Here is a 23,634-nt window from a genome sequence, read left to right as displayed (position 1 = left end):
GGGAGGCGCAGCAGGGCTGGAGAAAGGCCGGCCTGGAGCACAGGCCATTGCTGCCAGTCAGTGTGGGGAATACTGGGCTCAATGTACCCAGGGCCGGGTGCAGCCTTAGGCAGCGGACCTTGGTCCCTGTGCTTTGAAAACGCCATGGAAGCAGGGCAGTCCTACTCTTGAATCACGCCCTCCCAGCGCAGACTCTAAAGGCCAGCAGAGTGCTGTACAAGGCGGCGGCGCCAGCCCTCCCTGCGTGCCCCAGGCGGCACAGCCCTGAGCAAACAGGAGCCAGGAGGACTCCCCCCCCCCCCGCCCACCGCATCACATGCAGCTCCACTAGAAAGCAAGGCTTTAATATCAAAATAAACTTCTGTAGAGAAATACCTTCCAAAGGCCATCCTGCCATCTGCAGGGGGCCGATGTGTGTGTGTCATGAAGCCCGGTTGCGCTCGAGCGGCAGTGCAAGCCTGAGCACCGTGCGCTGGCCCAAAGCCGCCCCCCTCCAGTTCCTCAGGACCCCAGAGACCACGAGATCCCCCCCTCGCCTGGGGGGGGGGCGGCACGCTCTGGCTCCAGGCTGCCCTCATATTTCGCCCAGGTCTTCATACACAGAGACCGTCCGGCTCTCATCCACAGACTGCTCGTGGCCCGAACGGCTGGCTGGGACCGGGGGCAGCTTCAAGACGCGGCTGTAGATGGGCTCCCGGGGACCCACCGCCTCGCGGCTCTTGTCGTTGTTGTTGTTGTTGCTGCTCTTTCGGGAGCCGTCCTTCGGCCCGTCCCCGTCAGGCGCTGAAGGAGTCCGGGGCACGCTGGTGCCGCCCAGCTGAGGGGACCGCTTGTGGGCCCGGGGGACTTCGGGGCCGGGCAGGGCTTGGGAGCCTTGAGCCCTACCTTCTGGTGGAAGGCCGGCACGGCGTAATCTCCGGCACCAGGCAGGTACGGCACCTCGTAGCCCGCTTGGCTCTCCCGGCCCTGCGTCCGCCAGGCCTCGCAAGGGAGGCGCGCCTCGTCGTAGATGGCGGAGGGAGGCGGGGCCGGCCATGGGGCCCGGCCTTCCGGCTCGTCGTAGATATGGGCTGTGCCACGTGGTGGCCCCTGGCAGCCGCCGGGCCCCACTTGCTCGTAGAGCAGCCGGGCGCTCTGGGGCCAAGCGTTTGCCTTGCCTGCCCCACCGTCATGCCTGCTGTCCACGGGGTCGGCGTAGAGGGTGTCTGGCTGGGGGCGGGAGCCCTTGACTGCGTCCAGGGGCTCCGAGTAGACGTTGGCCGTGTCCTCGGAGGGCTGCGGGTGGCCAGGCAATCCGGGGAGCGGAGACCGCGGTGGGGTGCTGGGCCACGGTGCCAGAGGCTCATGCAGGCTCTGCCCCTTCGATGGAGGGCTGCCGGCCACCTCCTTCTCCTCCGCAGCGAAGCTGAGCTTGGCAGCGAGCATGGCTCTGGGTGCCCGCCTCTCGGGAGCAGGCCCCTCGCCCTCCAGGCTGAGCAAGTTCGCGATGGTGCTCTGGATCTGGGCCACGCCGGAGGCCTCGGAGTCCAAGGAGCAGCTGCTCTGCCGGTTCTCTTCCACCTGGGCCTTCTGAGCCTGGATTGCAGCCTCCACGATGTGGAAAATCTCATTCCCCTGCTTGGTCTCAAAGGTGAAGTTCCCAGGGCCCGATTCACAGCGCCGGCCGGCTTCAAAGGAGAACATCACCTGCAGGGCAGAAGTCGCACTGAGCTCCCGCCCAGATGGCAGGCAAGAGCTGCTCCCCACCCCTAACAGCGGGGGCGGAACAGACCCACCCCCAGCTTGGGTCTGCCTGGACCTTCCCTGGGTTTGAGGGAAAGCAGGGCTCTTGCTGCTCCTTGCACCAGAAGGGGAACTGCTCCGCTTGCTATTTAGTCCTTCTGCCCGATGTGCTCGAAGGCAGCTGCGCCCTACATGCCCCACCGCTCGCAGGCTGTGAGCCTCCCCTGTGTCCCATGAACCATGGGGCTGGGGCCCTTTCCTCCCCGAGCAGGCCCTGCCCCATCTTTGTAGCTCCCAGGATGGGGGTCTTGGCAGGCAGGCAGAGAGGCTCTCCCCACCCACGTCCTTCTCACGCCATCCTACCACCCCACCACTTCTCTCTCTCTCTCTCTCACACACACACACACCCACCCCCTTCTTGCCCCACTGCACCAACCTTGTTCCGGCCGTATCTGCAGACGAGGCGATAGGGCCACGTGAAGAGGGGCAGGTTGGAGTGGGGATCTCCAAGGATGAGGCTGTCCCGAGAGGCCTTCAGCACGTACACCCCTTGCAGCTTGCAACGCTTGGCTGCCTCTGTCTTCTGCACCGTCACCCAGAACTTGCTCACTGTGGCAAAGGGGGAGAGTCAGCGCAGGGGCCTCCCAGAGCCTGCTGTCCCGCCTCCCCGCAATTGCACGCACGTACACCTCTCGCCTCTGGCAGAGCAGGAGGGGACCCGGGGCCCAGCCCAGTGTCCCGCCCCAAGCGCTCCCCCCGCTGCCCGTCCACTCCCAGATCTCCCTGGATCAGGAGCTCCCTCCGCTGCCTGTCCCGAAGTGTGCTTGGGGAGCTTTGGGGCCAGGCTCTGCCAGGCTCAGGCCTCCTGGGTCATCATCGCACGTACACCCCTGCGGGTTCATGAGGGTACCCCGCATTTCCTCACCAGCTTTTCTGGCCTCGACTAAGGCACTGCCTGGGCCCTCAGGCCCCGCAATGTGCGGCTTCGGTGCTCACCTCCGTTTCACGGACAGCTTCTGCAAAGCCACGCAGTAGGTTTTGGCAAAGTGGACCATGCTGGGATCTGGGCCTGATTCCATCTTCTGGAAAACTAGGGGAAAGCAGTGGGTCAGGTCACACCGGAGGATTCTCTTGGAGCCTGGAAGCCCTGATCAGCCCAATCCCACGGCTGTTTCCCTTTCCCAGGACAGCTACACCAGTCCATCGGGCTTGCGTGAAGCGGCTGTGGGGCTTGTGAGCCGGCCCCCACCCCCTGCAGTTGCCTGAGTCCACCTCTGTCCCAGGGGCCTTCGTGCAGAGACCCCTGGATCTAGGCCAATGGTGTGTCTGCCCATCCTGGCTGCTCGTGAGGCCAGATGGTCTTGTGGCTCTCCTGTGCCCCCCCCCAACCCACCATTTGCAGGCAGGCTTGGAAATGATCCTGGCTTTGGGGGACAGGGGCCACATCTTGGCCTTCTTGGCCTAACTCCAGTGCTCAGCTTCCTTCCCTCAGAGGAGACCCACCTGATTAAGGAGGGCCCTCGATCCAAGGGGGCCATGAGAGGCTGCAGCAGCTTGAAATACTCTGCTACCTTTGGTGCCTCGTTTAGACATTTTCCTTCCAGCAGCAAAAAGTCTACGTCCAGCTCTCCCGAACAACTCTCTCAGGTTCACACATGGCAGAGCCAGCACCCTACTGGGGTGCCTTTGTGAGAGTTTCTCCTTTCTCACCCCACAGCCCTCAATGGGCAAAAGTGGCGGGCCCCCTCAGGCAGGCAGGCAGGCAGGCAGGCAGGCAACGTGGCATCCCTGCTGGCCACGCCGTTCAAAGGAAGGTGGTTGACCCCTTACCTTTATTCAGGTACAAAATGTCCTCCTGTTCAAGGTGTTCTGATAGCTCAGAGCTGTAATAGTTGAGCGTCTCACCTATACAGGGATGAACCGCTTGAGTAGCATAACAGACTCAAATAATCTGGCAAACAGACAGATTCCCCACCCACCCCCAATCCCACAACACACACGCACAACTTAAGGCAGTGTTTCAAGGGCACAGGTGCCTTTTATGCATTTACCAAATAAACACTGCAACGATGCACATGTGAATGATGCACTTTACAAGGCACTGGTGGGGTGGGGGAGGGAGGCAAGTGGGGAGCAAGTCGGGGCCGGGGCCAGAACACCTGTGTCTCACACAGCATGAATGCAACGCGCCCTTGTATTTCGTAGGAGTGGTGCTCCTCATGATCTGCACAGGCTGACTAAATGATCAGTGACAGCCGTGACTAGTTGCGTGTACATGTTATGAGGGCACTGTGAGCAACAGGATGCAGGCTTGGCATTGTAAGGAGGTTGCCACCAGTGGGTAGGTTGGGTGGTGGGAGCAGAGATCCCTTGGGCAGGGAGCCATTCGTCCACGTCTTACTGTTGTCAATACTAGACCACACTGAGAATAGTAGGACCAAGCTTGAAAGTAAGGGTGAGGTCCTTGACCCTGTGCAAGTTATAAAGGTCAAAGGCCCCCCAGAGAGACCCAGGGAGAACGAGACGCCCACCAGACACCATGACCCACGCTCTGTGCCCCACGCTTGCCAGGAGGGCAACTGTAAGAGCTCAAGGAGGACTTCTGTTGGCTGAGAGGAACAGAACTTTCATATTACTAAAGAATGTGCCAGCCACGATTTCTATTAGGTTTCTAATTGTCCACATTGCATTGTACGCAATAATGTGGTTTGCTTGTTTCATCATCGCAAAGATCCTTGATACCATTTGAGCGGTAAATGCATATTTTGTGGCACCACTTTGTGTTACTTGGCTTGAGAGACATTTCAGGGACCACAACGCCCATATAAATTAATTCCGGAAGCCCAAAACACTCAGCTGGATTCACACATCTATCACTGAGCAGGGTCTTGTCCTTTAAGGCCATTGTGTTCTCTCTCTTATTATTATTATTATTATTATTATTATTTATTTATATAGCACCATCAATGTACATGGTGCTGTACAGATAACACAGTAAATAGCAAGACCCTGCCGCATAGGCTTACAATCTAATAAGTTGTAGTAAACAATAAAGAGGGAAGGAGAATGCAAACAGGCACGGGGAAGTGTAAACAGGCACAGGGTAGGGCAAAACCAACAGTGTAAAGTCAGAACAAACTCAATATTTGAAGGCTATAGGGAAAAGAAAAGTTTTGAGCTGAGTCTTAAAAGCAGTGATTGAGTTTGTAGTTCTCAAGTGTTCTGGAAGAGCGTTCCAGGCGTAAGGGGCAGCAGAAGAGAAAGGACGAAGCCGAGTAAGGGAAGTGGAGGTCCTTGGGCAGGCGAGAAGCATGGCATCGGAGGAGCGGAGAGCCCGAGCGGGGCGATAGTGTGAGATGAGAGAGGAGAGATAGGCAGGAGCTAGGCAGTGAAGAGCTTTGAAGGTCAGTAGGAGAAGTTTATATTGGATTCTGAAGTGAATTGGAAGCCAATGAAGAGATTTCAGAAGTGGAGTGACATGGTCAGAGCGGCGGGCCAAGAAGATGATCTTAGCGGCAGAGTGGTGGACAGAGACCAGCGGACTGATGTGAGACGAAGGAAGGCCAGAGAGGGTTGATGTGGGGGTGGGGTGGGGGGTCTTCACAGTGCTGCTTTGGCCCTGCTCTGCCACTCAACCCTGTGGTTTCGCTGCTGCAGGGTGGTGGTATGTAACGAGCAATCCAGCGAGCAATCAGCTGTCACCCCAGACGGCTCCTGGGTACCTGCCGGAGCGAGGTCACACAGTGGAAGGGCCGTGGTGACCTCGCTCTGAAGAAAAAAGCCGGGGTGAGTCCCTAACTTTGCTACTGAGCATTTGCGTCTATTTGCCCCGCAGTGGCTGAGAACTGGCGGCTGCGTCATATGACTGACGCAGCACCAATTCACCAACTCTGCTTCTTAATGGCTGCCCACGTGATCCTGCTCTCCAGCTGAACAGAAGCGGGGTGGGTGGGGGGTGGGATAGCACCAGGGGGGAATGGGCAAGCTCCACAATTCAGATTCGGACGTTGACATTTCACTCCAACCTGAAACATCTCCACTTTGAAATTTGACATCAAAATAGAAATATTTTCGATTTCCAGCACTTATTCGAGGGGCTGTTTCCAGATTAATCAAATTAATCATTGAGTGTGATACAAAACTTAATAAATCATACTGGGGGAAAATCTGCCAACAGCTGCTTCAAAGTCCTGTCGAATAGCAAAGGTTTGCTGCCTATTCATGCATCCCAAAAATATGTAGCGAATATTCAGTATTTGAATGGAGGCTGTAGGGTGGGGTGGGGCTTTCCTAGTGTCCCCTCTGTCGCCCGAGGAGGCCCCCCTCCCACACACAAGCGACATCCCAGAGGCCGTTCTGCAGAAGGGGCAGAGGGCATTTCCCTTGGCTTACCTGTGAACTGTGCAGCCGCGTGCCTTATCTCTCCCTGGGGGTGATGGAGGTATCCCAAGGCCTGGGATAGGAAGAGGTGGATGTTGCCATGGCTGTTTCTCATCTGCAGAGAAAGAAAAGGCAGGCGTATGTTTTCAATGGACGTTTGATGCCTTGGCCATTTGGGAACAGTTCCTTCTTACAGATAGGGAGATAACTTCTTCTGCATGGCTGGACTGACCTGAGCATCAAGCCAGTCACCCCAATGGAAGCCGAAAGGGGGTTGCGGACACAAGACCGGTGTGCAACTGCCCTGGCGGCGCCCAGCAACGAGGAACTCCACCGGGAGTTACGGGGGCTCAGGAACGTGGACGTCTCAATTTCTCAAGGGGGGGGGCGCATGGGGCTAGACTTGTAAAGGGGGGGGGCTACGCCTATTTGTTTACATTTATTTACATATTTCTATTTCTGGAAACCATCCTTCAATCAACAATGGATCCCAGAGTGTTTAAAGCCACATATTGAAATAACAAATACTCAACAAAATACTACATTTTAATTACATTATGGTAGTTTACACACTACCCCACCATCCATTGTCCTAAACCATATACCAGTGTTCTTCAAACGTTTTTCCCCATGACACAATGCAAGAATATCAGATGCCATCAAGCCATCATTGGATATTAACCAATAAAACAACTTTTATATGATTCCTGAAGCACCAGAGCTTGCCTCTTTTCAGTGCTTTTGTTACATGGTGCTATTTCCCCCTGCATAGTCACACTTGAATTCCCAATGCCAGCAGATCGACGGCGCTTCAATGGGCCCATGACGGACTCACAGCCAGGGTCTGTTCATCCATCCATCCGGAGGCCTGTGAGTGATGGGGACGCCTGCATTGGTTGAACCTGCTTTGGTTCTGGTGTGCTGCTGCTGCTGCTGCTGCTTCCATTGAAGGGCAGGGGTGGGGCAGGCAGCCCTTTTGAGGTTGAGGGCCATGTTCCCTGGCAGACATGTTGCTGCTGCTGCTGCTCAGGGCTAGAGCTGAAAGGGAGGGGATCAACCCATCCCCTCTCTGACCTTCCCTCTCCCCCTCCCTTCTGTGGACTGCCAGGGAAGGGTCAGGCTGCTGCTGCCAGAGGCCTGATTGCAGGCTGAGGTCCAGCGGTTGCCCTCCCCTGTGGCAGGGGATTTAAAAGAGGGGATGGACAGAGGCCGCCCCTTCTAACAAGCATCTCTTAGTCTGAGTCACGATCCAGTGGAGCGCAAGGCACGCCTGTGTCCTTGTTCACGAGCTGGGGCTGCGTGGGGGCACTGCATCCTTTCATGCCAGCCTCATGGGCAAGGGAAAAGAAGGGGGGGCCATGGGACTGGATTCCCTCCTCTCACACCCCAAACTGAGGGTTGGTGGCACTACTGGCCATAGCTGTCAACCTGGTCCATTGAGCCAACAGAAACCCCCAGGCAGCCCCCTTTGGGCCACGGACTTCCTTCAGGACACTCATTGTGGGCTACTCGTGGTTTGCCCATCATTGGCGTGAGTGCCATTAATTTATGGAACCCACTGTCAAATGAGGCATTGGTGGCTCTTAGGTTGGATGACTTTAAAGTATGTGTGTGTGGGGAGGTTCTAGAAATTGGAGGAGGGCCAGGCCCATTGGCAGCTATTAGTCACGATGGCTCATTGGGGCCTGCAGGTCCAGAGGGAGTCGGCTACCCGATGCAAAGGGTACGGGCGGGACCAGAGCAGGGAAGATGGGCCCTTTCCCCTTCCCACTGGGCCACCCCAGTGGACTAGACAGACCCCTTCCTTTGGTCTGATCCCCTTCCAGTGGGTTCATGAAAAACACTGTGACAGTGCTGAGCCAGGTGAGCAGTGCTCTATAATCCGATTCACATTTTTGATATTCATAAATGTGCCGTTTGCTGGCTATTAATAAGTGGCCACGTGACCTTATCTATATGGATAATTTGGTATCTTTAAAAACCCTGCCTGCCGGCCCACGCAATCACTGACCAGGTATTTCCAGACTTTCACCAAGCATCTCTGGTGGTTGTCCCAGGCCAGGCTGCGAAACATCAGCTTCAGGTGACCCCATCCAAGGAAGACGCCACAATGCAAAAGGGCCAGTTTGCATCTCTGCAAGCAAAGGGGAAGTTGGAACGGGTCACCGCGTGAGGTGCACGAGAGCGGCAGCTGCGTCAAGGGGGCAACCCCCAGCCCCGTCTCAGCGACCCTTTGGACCTCACCACCTTCCCGAGTTTGTGTATTAAAAAGGGTTGTCGGAGCCTTGCTGGACTGTCCCTCTCCAGCAGTGGGGCTGGGCCATCCTGTGGGGCAGTGTGTGTCTTCCCAGCCTTTCCTTCGCTCCCCTTAAATACCAGGGCGCTCTTCATCATCTGTCAAGTATGCTGTAGGGTGGATCCCTGCATTGAGCAGGCGGTTGGACTCGATGGCCTTATAGGCCTCTTCTAACTCTACTATAGTATGATATGATTCTATGATACCACTGTGTTAGGGCCTAGTAGCCTGACTCAGTCCTGAGGTGCTCCACAAGAGCCCTGTATTGACTCTTCCTCTGGTCCTCCTCCAGGTGCCTACTCTGAGGGAAGCTTGGAGGCTGGCAACAAGGGAGAGGGCCTTTTCAGTGGTGGCCCCCCCAATTATGGAACATTCTCCCTGATGAGGCTCTCCTGGCATCAACATTGTTAGCTTTTTGGCAAGACTTTTCTCTTCTCCCAGACATATGTTGAGTTTTTTTAGCTGACCCCAGAATAGTTGTTCTAAATAGATACTGTCTGTCCTGGTATGTCATCTGTTTTTATGGTTCTAAAATTTGTGTATCGGTTTTAACGTTCAGTGTTTTAATCTTTGTAAACCACCCAGAGAGCTTCGGCTATGGGGCGGTATATAATAATAATAATAATAATAATAATAATAATAATAATAATAATAAAAAATTCCAGGGCTGCTATCTGTGCTTGTTTCGTGCAGGATTCAAGCAAGGGTGGGGTGGGGGGATCCCACTCCTTGCTCAACCCAGGTGTTTGTTCGGGACAAGAACAGGCTGAAGACTCCAACTGAGCGACATGCATGGAGACAGCTGCTGTGAAAGAACGGGGTGGGGGTGGGGTCCTCTTCCGCTGGAGCAATGCAGCTGCTTGGGGCAGCAGAAGAGCTGCAGCTGGCCTAGGCAGGGAGAGGCCTTCCCCGGCAGGGCTCCTTCTGAGGGCTTAGGGCCAGGGCAACTGTGGCGCCTCTTCCTCCTCCTCTCCCATACCCCTGCCGGGACTCCAAGGTCCTCCTCAGAAGCCTCCACCAGATGGCGGGAGATGGGGAGCTACTAAGGCTAGTGGCCTTTTCAGTGGTGGCTCCCCAGTCCGGGAACGTCCTCAGTTTGGGAGGTGGGAGGCAGAAGCCACCCGAGGTTCGAGCCACGGGGAGCAGTGGCCTGGATCACCACCACGCTGGGAGGCTCGGAAGCCGCCTTTTGCCAAGAGGCAGCCATGGGCCATCCGACTCAGCACCACTGTGGCACGTTGTGGAAACCTCCGTGGTGACTCGGGGCTTTCCTGCTTTGCTTGATTGTTTCTTTATTGTGGTGTTTTGAACCATTTATTATGTTTATATTGCTTTTCTATTGTATTGTGTATGTCTTTTGGTGTAAATCCCTTAGGCCGGGGAAGGCAACGGCAAACCACCCCACTATAAGGCCTGCCAAGAAAACGTCAGCGAAAGCTGGCGTCCCTCCAAGAGTCAGCAATGACTCAGTGCTTGCACGAGAGGTTCCTTTCCTTTTCCTTTATCAGAACTAGAAATAAATGTCGACTGCACTAAAAATGTAAAAATAAAATGTTAAAGTGTGAGCTGGCTTGGATTCCTTGGGAGAGGGAAAAGGCAAGCTATAAATGCCATCAAATCAGTCAGTGCCCTCACCGGCCGCTCTCTGGGGATTGTGTGTGTGTGTGTGTGTGTGTGTGTGTGAGTCGGTCTTCCTTCCCCAGCTGTCACCGGAGAGGCCTCCAGCAGTTGAACCCGGGCCTTTCCTTGTGCAAAGCAGGGCAGCGCAAGCGGTCCCACCGCCATGCGGAGGGGGGGAGGACATGCGCCACAGCCCCTGAGGAACAGATCAGGCAGACGGCCTCTCCAGAGCACTCACTTCGGGGGAGGGCTCAGAGCGAGAGAGTTGTGAGGGGGGGCTCACCCTCCAAGAAGCGTGGCTCGCTGGCCGCACTCCCTCAGGGGCCTTTGCCAGAATGTGTGTGTGTGTGGGGGAGGCAGGTGTAGCAGCAGTGCCCGCAGGGGGCCCAGTGATGTCGGGGTGGGTGGGCGTGATCCACCAACCCCCCCCTCCACCGCCTGAGTAGGGGATTCAGCCTGTGCCGTGGAAGTGCTGGCCCTAAAGTAGGTGCTCTAAAAGGGGGCTACAGAACACCCCCGCCATGGGCTGGGGAAATGCGCCTGAGGAGGGGCTTGGCTCTGTCCTGCGTGGGCCTCTAGACTTGCCATGACAACTGTGCCGTCCCGGTCTTTCAGGTGGAGCAGCAAAGGGAGCAGGCTGTGCACAACTTCCTTCTCCAGGAGGGTCTTGTCAGCTTCTTTCGCTCTCATCACCAGCTGCCCGAACAGCGAGATGGCCATTGCACGCACGCTGGCGCTTTCCTGGGGACGACACCCCCCCCACACACAAGCACCTCTGAAATCCACGTGAGGTAAAGCGCACAGGAGCACCGCTGCGGGATGGCCTGGCGCAGGCCCTCCCACGAGCCCTTCGCTGGGACAGGTTCACGCTTGCTGGCCGGGAAGGCTGCTTCCAGGCCATGGCCCAAACGTACCCTCTGCCTGCCGACCTCACCATTTCCGGTCAGGGAAACCCTGCCTGCCCTACAAGACGGTGCTAGGCAGGAGTTGCACACCACTCGCATGGAGCGAGGTGTGCCTGGGCCACGGACCCAGTGCCGGATCGGCCCTTCCCTCCGGAAGCCAGGGCAAGAGCTGTCTTCAGCCGTTCTTGCTGCAGAACAATATTCTTCCGGTGGCCTTGCTGGACCCCTCTGTGTTTCCTAATAGCCCGGAGTTTTGACTGAATTTAGCAGGGGCTTCTGGGTGTAGGAGGGGAAGCAACCCCTCCTCACCTCTGCATGTGACATTTGGCTAATATAGGTCACAGTGCATGGAATTCAGCTTGGTTACTTTGGTGATAGCACACGGCCAGAGAATGAGGGGAAGGCTCTTCTGTGCTTTGGAAGGAACACGGACGAAAGTGTGTGCGTGGGGTGGGGGGCAGGGGGCTCTCTGCTCTCATCCATGATATTGAAAGTCTAGGTGAAGCCCCTGGCAGGCTTGGAGTAAGGGGGAGCCGAGCACACTCTGTTTTTTCATTCTCTGCCAATGCAGGAGCCTCTGCCTAAAACCTAAAGGCATGAACTGCAGCTCCCCACCACCACTTCCCCCACCAACAGCGTTTGAAATTGCGCATGTCAGAGAATCCCACGGACCGTCTAGTCCAGCTCCTGCCGTTGATGCTGAATACCAGTAGCTGCAGCATGCCGCTTGTTCAGGTTCAGAGGAGGGCAACAAAGGTGATGCAGGGACTTCAGGACAGGCTGAAAGAACTGGGGACGTTCAGTCTGGACAAAAGGAGACTGAGGGGAGATGTGTGAGCAGTGTTCAGGTGCATCAAAGCGCGCCACAGGGAAGATGGTCAAGAACTACCTTCCACGGCCACAGAAATTAGGACCCAAAATAACGGGTATAAGATACAGCCGCCTAGATTTTGATTCAATATAAGGGGAAACTTCCTGACAGCAAGATCTGTACAACAGTGGAATAGTCTAACTACGGAGGTGGTGGCTTCTCCATCTCTGCAGGTTTCTAAGAAGAGGCTGGACAGCCGCCTCTCTGGGATGGTTTAAACGGTTTTCCTGCACATTGAAGAGGGTTGGGCTAGATGATCCCTGTGGTGACCTTCCAACCCCACAATTCTGTGATTCCTCAGCAGGTGGCCATTTCTAACCCCTCTCTTGTAATTCAGATCCTGCCTTGGGGAGCAACAGAAAACAAATTTGCTCCATCATCATCTACATGACAGCCTTTCAAACATTTGCAGGCGGCAAACCCTGGAGCCTCTTCTCCTGGCTAAACATACCAAGCGCCTGCAAGCTTTCCTCCCGGGACGCGGCCTTCAGTCTGATGCTAGGGCCCCAATCCATCTCAGAGCTGGGTGTGCGCTGTGGAGTCAATGCCCTGCTAGCATCCCATGTGACTTAGTGCATTGCATTGTACATGGGGCTGCCTTGGGAAGCTGTTTGCCAGGAAGCTGTCTTTGGGGCCAAACGCAGTGGGGGTCTGTTACTGACGGGGACCAGGCAAGGGGACAGGTCTTGCCCAATAGGTAGACCACTGCCCTGGCCACTGGTCCGTGTCTGAGCACTGTGCTCACTGTGAGTAGAGAAAGGGGCTTTTCATTGGTGGCACCCTGACTTTGGTGTGCTTTTGATGTCAGATGGAGATTAAGAAGGGAAGAGCCCTCTCTCCACAGCGTGGCTTGGTGCTGGGGACGCTATGCTGCCTCCAGTATCAGAGGCAGTAAGGGGGCTGGTGTGAGAAGTGGCCCTTCTGCCCTGGATGACCCAGCGGGAGCTTCTGATGCCCTCGTGAGAGCCCTTATTCCGAAGAACCGGAACTCACATCCTCAAAGAATGAGCGAACATTCAGAGCCAGGTCCACGCAGAGAGGCCCAATCCCCTGGCCATCCATCTTATAGATTGCGGTCATGATAGCTCCCAGTCCCTCGAGGATGTGCTTTTTAGGCCCGCTGAACATGGAGTCGATCAGGGTTGGGAGCTCTTCTCGGAGAAGCTTGACCTGAGCAAGCATGAGGGAAAGGCAAACTCCATGTTAGGCATGATAAGAAAAGGAATGGAGAATACAATGGCCAGTATCAGAACTGCCCTTATTCAAATCTATGGTGTGACCACACTTAGAACACTGTGTGCAGTTCTGGTCACCACCCCTAAAAATGGGTATTATAGAGCTGGAAAAAGGGCAGAAAAGGGCAACTGAAATGATGAAGGGGCTGGAGCATCTTCCCTATGAGGGGAGTTACATCAGCTGGGATTGTTTAGCTTGGGAAAAAGGAGGCTGAGGTGTACAAAATAGAGGTGTACACCTGATAGAGGTGTACAAAATTATGCATGGTGTGGAGAATGTGGACAGGGAGACCTTTTTCTCCCTCTCTCAAAATACTTGAACCCAAAGGGGTCATCCCATGAAACCGATTGGTGGGAGATCCAGGACCAATAAAAGGAAGGACTTCTTCACACAGCGCATCGTCAAATTGTGGAACTCACTACCACAAGATGTAGTGATGGCCACCAATTTGGATGGCTTGAAAAGGGGGTTGGATAAATTCCAGGAGACAAAGGCTATCCATTGCTACTAGCCCTGATGGTTGTGTGCTACCTCCAGTATTCGAGGCGAACAGAGTGCTGGACTAGATGGACCCTTGGTCTGATCCAGCATCAGGGCTCTTCTTACATTCTTATGAAAGGGGAGTGGAGGACAGAGGCGTCTTCCAAAAGGCCTCATCATCTGCTGGTCATTGGAGAAGGAGGTACAATGCCCCCCATCCCACCCCACCCCTGTGAAGAACAGCTAGAAGCCGCCCGCTGCTCCTTCCTGCACCACAGCAGGTGTCACGTTTCCTTCATAAAATCAGCATTTATGTGGCTTTTCAAACCACGCATCATGAACGCTCAAGCCCACCCCACTCCACCACAAAAGCATTGTTTTACAGTTCCATCCTACACATGTCTACTCAGAAGTAAGTCAAAAGGAGTCCAATAGGGTTACGTGTACACAGGATTGCAGCCTTATTCTTGAAAAGAAGCATTTATACGTTGCCACTGCACACAAAGCGCTCTTTACACTATAAGCACAAAACGAAAGGAAATGGAATCGCCCTGAGGAGGGTGCCCAGTGCCTGGCAGTAAGGAAGAGGCAGCGGGAGGGAGGGAGGGGAAGGGTGGTCCAGTTGACACTGGGTGAGGGAGGGTGACCCCTTCCCTGTTGCTGTTGGACAGGGTGGCCCATGTACCCTACTTGGTCCTAAAGCTTTTAAAACTTGATGTTGTGCAGACTTTATACTGTTAGTTTTACCCTACCCTGTGCCTGCTTACCCTACCCTGTGCCTGTTTGCATTCTCTTCCCCTCCTTATTGTTTTACTATGATTTTATTAGATTGTAAGCCTATGCGGCAGAGTCTTGCTATTTACTGTTTTACTCTGTACAGCACCATGTACATTGATGGTGCTATATAAATAAATAAATAATAATAATAATAAGGGGCTGTCCAGCCCAGATCCTCTTTAAATATGTAGTTTTAAAGGTTTTAATGTATTTACTGTCCTTGTTTTTATTGCTTTAAGGTTGAATTCTTAAAAATTGTATACCACCTCGACGGCTGTTCAGCAGGTAAGGGGGCCTGAAAACATTGATGGGGAAAATAAGAAGAAGGGGGAGTGCGGGGGAGGGGGGAGCCTGGACGGTGGCCAGTAAACGGAAGCAGAATCCCAATAGGACAGTTCCCAGGTCCAGGAATTGGGCTGTCCGCCTGTTTGGGACAGGGTTGCACTCCCTCTGAAGGAGCAGGAACATCGTTCGGGGGTGCTCCTGGATCCATCTTTGTCACTGGAGGCCTCGGTGGCCCGGAGCATCCATGGCCAACTATGGTTGGTACACTGGCTGCCTGTTAGCTACCGAGCCACATACAAGGGACCAGCATACCTAGCAGACGGCCTTCCCTTGTATGCACCTGGATGACAACTACGGTCCTCAGAGGAGGCCCTGCCAGCCATTCCGAAACAAACAAGAGGCCGCCATGAAGCCTTCTCAGTGGCGGCCCCCACCCACCCTCCGGAAAACCCTCCCTCATGCGGTTTGGGTGGCGGAAAACGTAACGTCTTTTAAACGCCTCCTGAAAACTTAGCTGGTTTTATATTGCCTTTTTAACTTTTAACATTTTAAATTTATTTGTGCACTGCCCAGAGAGCTTCAGCTGATGGGCAGTATAAACATGTAATAAATATATAAAATAAATAAATAAATAAATAAATAAATAAATAAATAAACTACACGCATTCCTGTATAGGGCTAGCCTAGCCACGGTCATCCATCCACTGGTCACCTCACAATTAGACTACTGCAATGTGCTCTCTGCGGGGCTACCCTGGTCTGCGGTCCAGCAGCTGCAGCTAGTGCAGAAGGCCTCAGCTAGGGTGCTCACTGGGACACCCAGCTATGCTCACATGACGCCTGCTTTAAAAGAACCGCACTGGATGCCAGTTAGCTACCGAGCGACGTACAAGGTTATGTTATTGTCCTGCAAAGCCCCAAAACATCTTGGGGCCAGAATACCTAGCAGGCCGCCTTCCCTCATCATACATGCCCAGGTGACGTTTAAGATCAGCAGAGGAGGCCTGGGTGGTCATTCCGGAACTAATGGAAGTTCACCCTGCCACACCCCAACGTCTGGCCTTCTCAGTAGCGGCACCCACCTTCTGCAAAGCCCTAACCCTCGTGCAGTTCAGGAGGCAGTAAATGCGCCATTTTTATGTATTTTATATTTACTGTTGTTTTCAGCCTCGATCAGAATGGAGAGGCGGGTAAGAAATAAATTATTATTATTATTATTATTATTATTATTATTATTATTATTATTATTGAGCAGGGGGTTGGACTCGATGGCCTTGTAGGCCCCTTCCAACTCTGCTATTCTATGATTTTATGATTCTTACCTTTCAATATCACCTCCTGGAAACACACCTGTCCTCATGGGGTTTCCTTGGGCTGTAACTGCTGTTGGGTTTTACTTGGGTTTTACGTGGTACTTTCAAACTTTTTATGTGTCTTTTCATGTTGCATTTTATGGTTTGGATTGTGAACTGCCCAGAGAAGTTCAGCTATTGGGAAGTATAAAAAAATGTAGAAAATAATAAAATGTGGCCTAGTTAGAGCATTTTCCACAGTGTATTGTTTTTCTATTTACTGATGTTATACTGTATGCTTTTATCTGTATGCCGCCCTGAGATCTTATTGATATAGGGCGGGATATAAATGTTTTAAATAAAATAAATAAATAAATAAATAAATAATATTTAAATTATGGGAAGTATTTCTAAATTTGCACCTATACACTTAAATGGACCTAGGCCAATCCATGCCCTCTGAGCAAAGGCTTCATGGAAGAGGAGACGGCCAAAGATGGATGGGACAGATGAGAGGCCCCCCCGCCCCATCCCTGAGAGGTTCCCGCTGGAGCCGTTGAAAGGCAGCCGGGGGCTCCCGCCGACTGAGGGTGATGCACCAAAGACCCCTTCGGCTGCCTTTCTCTGCCACCCCCCACCCCGCCCTGCCTTTCGCATCTTTAGGAACTCACCTGTCCTTCATGGGCTCCTCATCTCAAAAAGCGGCGCCCCCTTCTCCACTCCCCTATCCCAGCTGCCAGGAAGCTGCGGGGGGCACCAGAGGGCAACACACGCCCCCTGAGGCGGCATTGCCTCTGGTGGGCAAGAGAGGCCAGGCTGCCCCCCCCGCCTCATTAGAGAGGCACTTTTCCATGGCTGGCCTCTCTGGTGGCCACAGCCCTGAGCCCCAGTGCTGCTGCCGTCTCCTGCTCCTCCGCCTCCCGGAGGCTCTTCTTCAACCCCGCCCTCGGCACGCAGAGCTGCTCAGGACCCCTCCGGCACTCACCTTCCCTGGCTGGAACACAAAGCTGCTCAGCCCTTTCACACAAAGGTCTCGGATGACCGGATTGGAGGATGCCGCGCCGTCCTCGAGGTGGTCCTTGAGGTTGAACCTGTTCATCAGCTTGGCGGCAGAGGGGCTCTTGAGGAACTGGAGAGGGTGACGGGCAACAGGACCCCGCCAGGTGAAGCGCTCGTGCGGTCCCCCGAGCGGTCCTCTCTTGGGGGCAAGGTCCGCCCGCCAGCCCCGACGGACAGGCCCCCCCGCCCCGCAGCAGGAGAGACACAGCCGGTGGGTCGCCCAAGGCAGCCTCCGGACCTCTGGCTCACCTCAATGACCAGCGCCAAAGCCGTCATCTTGCTCAGCTCGTCCTCCTCGCTGCTGAGGATGAGGGCGGCCTCCCCAAAGATGCCGGGGATGTGTGGACTGTCACACTCTGTCATGGCCCTGTGGGGTGGAGGAACAGAGCCCTGTGGGGCTTACGATGGGGCTGGGGTGATGGAGGGCGCCACCCACTCTTCTGGCCAAGAAGCTCCCTGGCAGTCCTGAAAGGGAGGCCCAGAGCAGCCCATGGGGTGGGCAGCCTTTCCCAGCCAAGCTGTCCCTCTCAGCATCCAGCCACCCTGGGTGACGCTGGGACTGGGTCGCCCACCGGGTGCTTCGTCTGCCCAGCAGCTGTGCTGGGGGAGGGGAGAGGAAGGCCCCATGCTGACCAGAGCCAGCAGCACATGGGGAGGGAGGAGGGATGATGCGCCCCTCCCGCACCATTTTTACTAAGGAATTTGCCTCTCCTCCATAGCAGATCCTATCCTTACCACAGAGGGTAGGGGGAACAGCCATGGAGGAGGTCCTGCCACAGGGCCTTTTGTCCCCCAGGGGCACTCAGAGCTACAACAGATGTAGATGGAGGAAATGGAGCGGGATGGTTGTGGGGTGGGGGAGGGGTCCAGTCAAGCCCCTCTCAATATGGACGGCGGGGAGAAGGGAGGGTGGCTGCGGTGCGGTGCGGATCGCCTGAGGAGGGGCAGCCGCAGGGCCCGGGTCGGGGAGCTTTCCGTTGGGGGCCCCCTTACCTGGCCAGCAGACGCGTGCCTTCTAAGAACTGCTGCGGGGTGCTCAGCGCCAGCCATCCTTGCTGGAACTCGATGCAGGCGTAGACCGGCCAGTCCCAAGCGACAGAGAACAGGTTTTTCATGATCTCGACTGCCATGCTAGGAAGTGACACCGGCCGTCAGGCCCGGCGCTCTCCCTGCGCTGCCCCAGCCCCTGGCTCCGGGCCCCCTCCGAGGGGAGGTGCGGGCCCACACGAGGGCGGAGGTGGCGCGTGGCCACAGGAGCAACCGTGCGGCTGGCTGCGGGCGGGAGTGAAGCCTCGGCCGCCCTTCCGCCCAGGGAAGGCGCAGGCTGCTGTCCCATCCTGAGCACGAGCCCTTCCCCGCCTCCTGGACAGGGCTGCTGCTGATGGCAAACAAGCGACTGCAGGAGACCACGTGGGGAGGGGGCGAGGTGGGAGAGATGAAGCCGGAAGTGGGGGCCCAAAAGGCGCAGGAAGACTTGGCCCCAGCCACGGTGGGTGCTGGGGTTTTTTTTTTGCTTTTCAGGCAGCAAAGTACCTTGGGCTGTCATGCTGCCTTCAGTGTGCAGTCACCCTACCCCACACACTTCTGGTCAGGATGGGGCAGTGGGGTGCGCGTGTGCGCGGAAGTCGCCGTCTTCCACGTGCCGTCTTCCCATCCCCCCCGACCGCTGCTGAACCCTGGCACAAGGCTCAGAGCCCCCCGACTGGCAGCCCCCTGGACTGACTCCTCCCCCTTCATGAGGTTGGCCTGCACTCACTTCTGCCCCCTGCTGATTTTTAAGCGAGCACATCTGGCTTAATTGCACAGCGCGCCGGCGCGCCTTTGCAGCCCAGCCCCGCTCGGCAGTGATGGCCCTCTAGGCAGGTGGCGCTGGGGGCCTGGAAGCGCCAGGAGCATGTGGCTGATGCGCAGGGGAAGGAAGGTGGCGTGGGCACAGCTGGACCAGGAGCACAGGGGTTAGCGGCGGCGAGGCTGCTGCTCCTTTAGCTCTGCCTTCATTTAATTCCTAGGCCACCCTCTCTGCAGTTGGAGATGCGATTTCAATGAAGCAGGCACGTTCTGAAGCCTCCGCCCCGCCCCCCCGTGTGCGTGCCCGCTCCCCGCTTTGAAGCCAGGACGCTGGGGTTGGGGGGCGGAGCGGAGGCTTCGAAGCGGCGCACCTGGAAGTGGCTTCCTGGCGCGCCATTCTGAAGCCTCCGTCCAGCGCCCGCTCCCAGCTTTGAAGCCAGGATGCTGGGGTTGGGGGGTGGGGCGGAGGCTTCGAAGCGGCGCACCTGGAAGTGGCTTCCTGGTGCGCCGTTCTGAAGCCTCCACCCCCAACCCCAGCATCCTGGCTTCGAAGCCAGGAGCGGCTTCCGGCCGGGCGCTGGCTTTGAAGCCAGGACGCTGGGGTTGGCGGGCGGCCGGGGCGGCGGCTTTGGAACAACGCGCCCGGAAGCTGCTCTAGGAGAGCAGCTCCCGTTCGGCACCCTCATTTGCTTGGTGCTCTAGGCCGCCGCCTGAGTTGCCTCTATGGCAGCGCCGGTCCTGCATATGACCAATCAGACACCTCTGTGCATTCATGCTGTTGCGGGCTGGGACTGGTGCCGACGTTGGGTCCTCTTATGATGCCTGGAAAGTAATCCGGTTCTAGGATTTGCTCTGCAAGTCTCCATAGAATCGATACAAAATAGTCTGTCCTCCTCTCTCATCAAGAGTATTTTCCGGGGGGTGGGGCTGGCAGGGGGGCACTTAAGCAAGTGACAGAGAAGACAAGCCAGGGCCTCTGCTGTCATAGAGCTCGCTGTCCCCGCTCTCCACCCCCACCCCCACCCCCACCCCCACCCCACGCACTGCTGTGGTTGACTTGAAATGAAGCAACTTTTCACATAGGATTGTAATTGAATCATGGATTAAAACAAGGCTGCAGCCCTAAGCATGCATCCTTGATGGTTAACACAATTACAATCAGTGGGACTTACAAAGGATAAAATATGTTCAGGGTGGGAGCGTCAAAGGGGACAGCAGAACAACGGCAGAGAGGGAGGGGGGCTTGTAGCCCCGTCCCACCACTGGCCCTCCAGGGAGCAGACCCCAGTGCTGAAGGGCACTTCCTGCCAAGGCGTTTTCTCCTGCTGTTCATCCCAACTCAACCTGCCTGGAATTTGCCCCCAGGGGACCTAGTCATGGCTCTCCTGGGCAGCAGAGGTCAAGTCCTGATCCTCTTCTGTGTGAAGAGTGCTACCTTCAATGCAGGAGGTAATCTTTAGCCATCAGGACTACTAGCCACAGACAGCCTCATTGTCCTTGTTGGTCTGTTCCCCTATTAAAGCCACCCCCGTTGGTGGCCATCACTGCATATTGGGGCAACAAATACCACACTGGAACTCTGCACTCTGTGAAGAAGCCCTTCCTTTGATCCGAATTTCCTACCAGTCCTCTTCATGGGACTCTGCTGGGTTCTAGTGTCAGGAGAAAGGGAGAAAAACATGTCCTCCTTGCCAGGAATAGCTTTGTGTAGCTCGACCATGTCTCCCTGTTCCTCGCCGTTTTTTCTAAGCTAAAGAACCCAAACCTTGTGCTACATCTTAAGGCCCTCAGCAAAAATGCACATTCCTAGGAGGGCAATCAGGATGGGTGCTGGTGGTGCTCTGGAACCCAGATCCTGTGAGGAGTATTTGGAAGAGCTGGGTATGTTTAGCCCAGAGAAGAGAAGAGAAAGGGGAGAGAAAGAGAACGTCACGCGGAGCAGAGAGCACAATTGCTCTCTGGGCAGGACTCAAGCTGATGGGTGGAAACTGCAGGGAGGCAGATTTGGGCAAACCCTTCCGAGAAGCGTCCTGACCACAAGAGGTGCCGGACAGGGCACAGGCTGCCTTGGCAGGTGGGGGTTTGGCGGGAGGGGTTCCGCCAGAGGCCTGTCAGGGAGGCTGTGCCTGCGGATCCCTGTGTCGAGACAGCCAGCCTGCTCACATACATCCTGCCAGGTACCTCTTGAAGCTGAGTGCCTCAGGGTTTTCTCTCAGGATGACTTCCTGCCTGGCTTTTAAGGCCTCTGGCAAGTTGAGCTGCATCACGTAAAGGACCTGCTTGAGCAAAGGGATGAATAGCTGAAGGTGCATCTCTGCCAGGGCTGCGCAGTACCCGGGAATGCAGAAGGTCTCGTAGATGACGTTCATTGCCTGGCAAGAAAGAGGAGGGGACACGCGAGAGGCCAGTCTCAGTGGGAAGCTCCTCACTCGGCCACCGCCTCCCGCCCACACAGGTGCACTCCCCCTCACCCACCCACCCACTTCCACTCTCCCAGCCTGCCCGTCACCCACACTTAAAGTCAGTATTCGAAAGAGGTCCCAGCACACAGCTGCTCCTTCGGCCTTCCTTAGGAGTGGGGGGGGGGGACGCCATTGGGCCGAAGGAGGCCTGGGCGTGAGTGGCTGGGGCCCACGGACACCCTCTTTCTGAGGACGCTTTCTTGAGAATCACTCCTGAATGCCCTGGAGGGGTGTTCCTCCACTTGGCATTGTGCCTCCCCTGGAGCAAGCATGTATGTAACGTATGGCTATTTCTTTACTGAATTTCTTAAATGCCTCTTAAAACAATTTAAAACAAGGTAAATAGAATAAAGATGATAAAAAATAGCAGAGCACACGTAAAAGTCCAGCAAACCTAAAGTAATGACAAGGATTCCAAAGCTAAACACAGCCGTCGGAGGCAGGAGTTTAAAAAACCAAACCACAAGAAACTAAAAAGCCCATCTTTCGAAGCCCAAAGAGGCTAATCTAGCATGTAATGTAGCAGAGCCTCACCTTGGGCTGCTGGTTGGGGGCGCGGGGTGCTGTGAGAATGGAGGTTTGCGTGTTTACAATTGCCGTAATCTCTGTTTGTTTTTTGAAACCCCTTGTCTCTCCCCCCACCACCACCACCTCTCCATCTTCAGCATTATCCTTCATCCCGTGATCACTTGTTCTCCTTGTCCTTCATTTTGGGCTGCCAGTTTTATTAGTCATGGCTGCTTTTGTACTATTTTTGAAAACCCTCTTTAGGAGGGCTCCACACCTAAAGGCAGCCTGAAACTAATTTTAAATTAAACCGTTAGACGCACATCCAATGTGGCTCGGCCAACTCTCTGAAGCCCCATCCTCTGTGCGGAGGGGATTTTCCTGGTCCCCAGGTGTGCTGGGATGAGGTGGGACGGTTGCATGGCTGGCCTTGAGGGGGTGGGGCAGGGGAAGGGGCGGCAGAGGGGACCGGCACGGTGGGCCCAGTGCAGCCCAGGCAGGGGAGCCATGAAATCCCCACCCAAGCTTATCTCAGAGCACCACAGTGTCCTGCCAGCCGCAAAAAGTGCAGCTGGAAAGGCAGGCAGGCCTCCATGAGCGGTGCCCAGTGACTTACAGCCAGAGACATGGTGGCGCTGGCTTCATCCCCCTCCGAAGGATCCTTGACCTGGAGGTTCTTCAGCAACAGCTGCAGGATTTGCCCGGCCACAGGGGGCGTTGAGGCCATTGCTGCCCAGAGCTCACTAGCGTGCCTGTGAAACCAGCAAGGGCGGTGGGTGGGGTGGGGGGAGAGAAATCCGTCAGTGGCCTTCCCTCGGCCTTCAGTCCGGCAGGATGCAGCCCCTCCAAGGAGAGGCTGAGCGTGGCTCCGCAGGGCAGCCCACCAGGCCCCTACCTGTTCACGGGTATTGAAAAAGAGAGGCAGCTTCGCAGGACTTCCTCCATGTGATACGGGATCAGGAAGGCTAATGTCCTCAGCACCACTTTCCGAGTCCAATACGAGGCCTGGCGCAGCTGCAGGCACATGTAGATGGCTCCCACGATGTCTTGCACCTGAACAAAAGAAAAGAGCTGAAGGCCGCCTTGACGCTGGGTCGCTGAGCCTGAGCTCTGCCGGGGCTACCGGGGCTGCCCCACCGGCCCCTCCCCACACAGTCTGGTGGGGACTGCTGAGCGCAGCCTGCTCTCCCAGGGCGGTGAGGGGAGCAGGAGGTGGTGGCTGCGAAATGCCGGTCTGTTCCTGCTGGGCCACCCGCCTGGTGCGGAACTGGTCAGGCTTCCAGGCCCGGAAGCACCTCCACCTCCAGGCCGTGAGGCGCTTCTGCCCTGGGACTGCTGTGCCTCTGGGGCAAGGGGGGAGTTGGCACATCTGGCCTGTAGTTCGTTTCTACTGTTTCGTTGTCTCTTTCGTTTTGGCTTTGAATGCTCTTTCTCATGATCTCGATATGTTATTGTTGTAAGCTGCCTCTGGGGTGGGTGGGCTTTTAGAGCAAAAAAGGGGGCACGGATCTCTTCTGTCGATTAAGTAGAATCAAGCAACTACGATGAGTAACAGACCGTAGGCTGGCGAACGGCACACCCCAAAGGGCCCCTGTGCCGGAGCTCCAGAGGCTGATGTGGCTCCACCTGCCGGCCAGCCTGGCCCAAAAGGGGCCTCTTCACCCATAACAAAGAGCGATCGAGCCCCCTGTGCGGTGCTGCCTCAGCCTCCAACAGGGCACTGGGAAATCAGCCCCATGGGCCACGGGGGGGGGGCAGGCACGGGGGAGGCCCAGAGCCACGGCCACGCCGGGCCTTCACCCAGCACATCCCTTGCAGCTGGAACTGCCAGGCCGGCAGCGGATCCTTTAGAAGGCACAGGTGAACTCAGTGGCAAAGAGCACCTTTTATCAGCTCAGGCTGATGTACCTACTACACCCTTATCTGGACAGAGATAGCCTAGCTACAGTGATCC

General features: G+C 55.8%; 1 pseudogene; it reads right to left on the bottom strand.

The window, feature by feature from the left end:
- Positions 1-543: 543 nt before the first annotated feature.
- LOC134409714 (maestro heat-like repeat family member 5) overlaps positions 544-23,634 on the bottom strand; it is a 143,693-nt pseudogene continuing 120,602 nt past the window's right edge.

Source organism: Elgaria multicarinata, chromosome 16 (assembly GCF_023053635.1).
Source record: "Elgaria multicarinata webbii isolate HBS135686 ecotype San Diego chromosome 16, rElgMul1.1.pri, whole genome shotgun sequence".
In the NCBI taxonomy this organism is placed as follows: Eukaryota; Metazoa; Chordata; class Lepidosauria; order Squamata; family Anguidae; genus Elgaria; species Elgaria multicarinata.
Note: the sequence above shows the minus strand (reverse complement) of the source record. Positions and strands in the feature narration are given on the sequence as shown.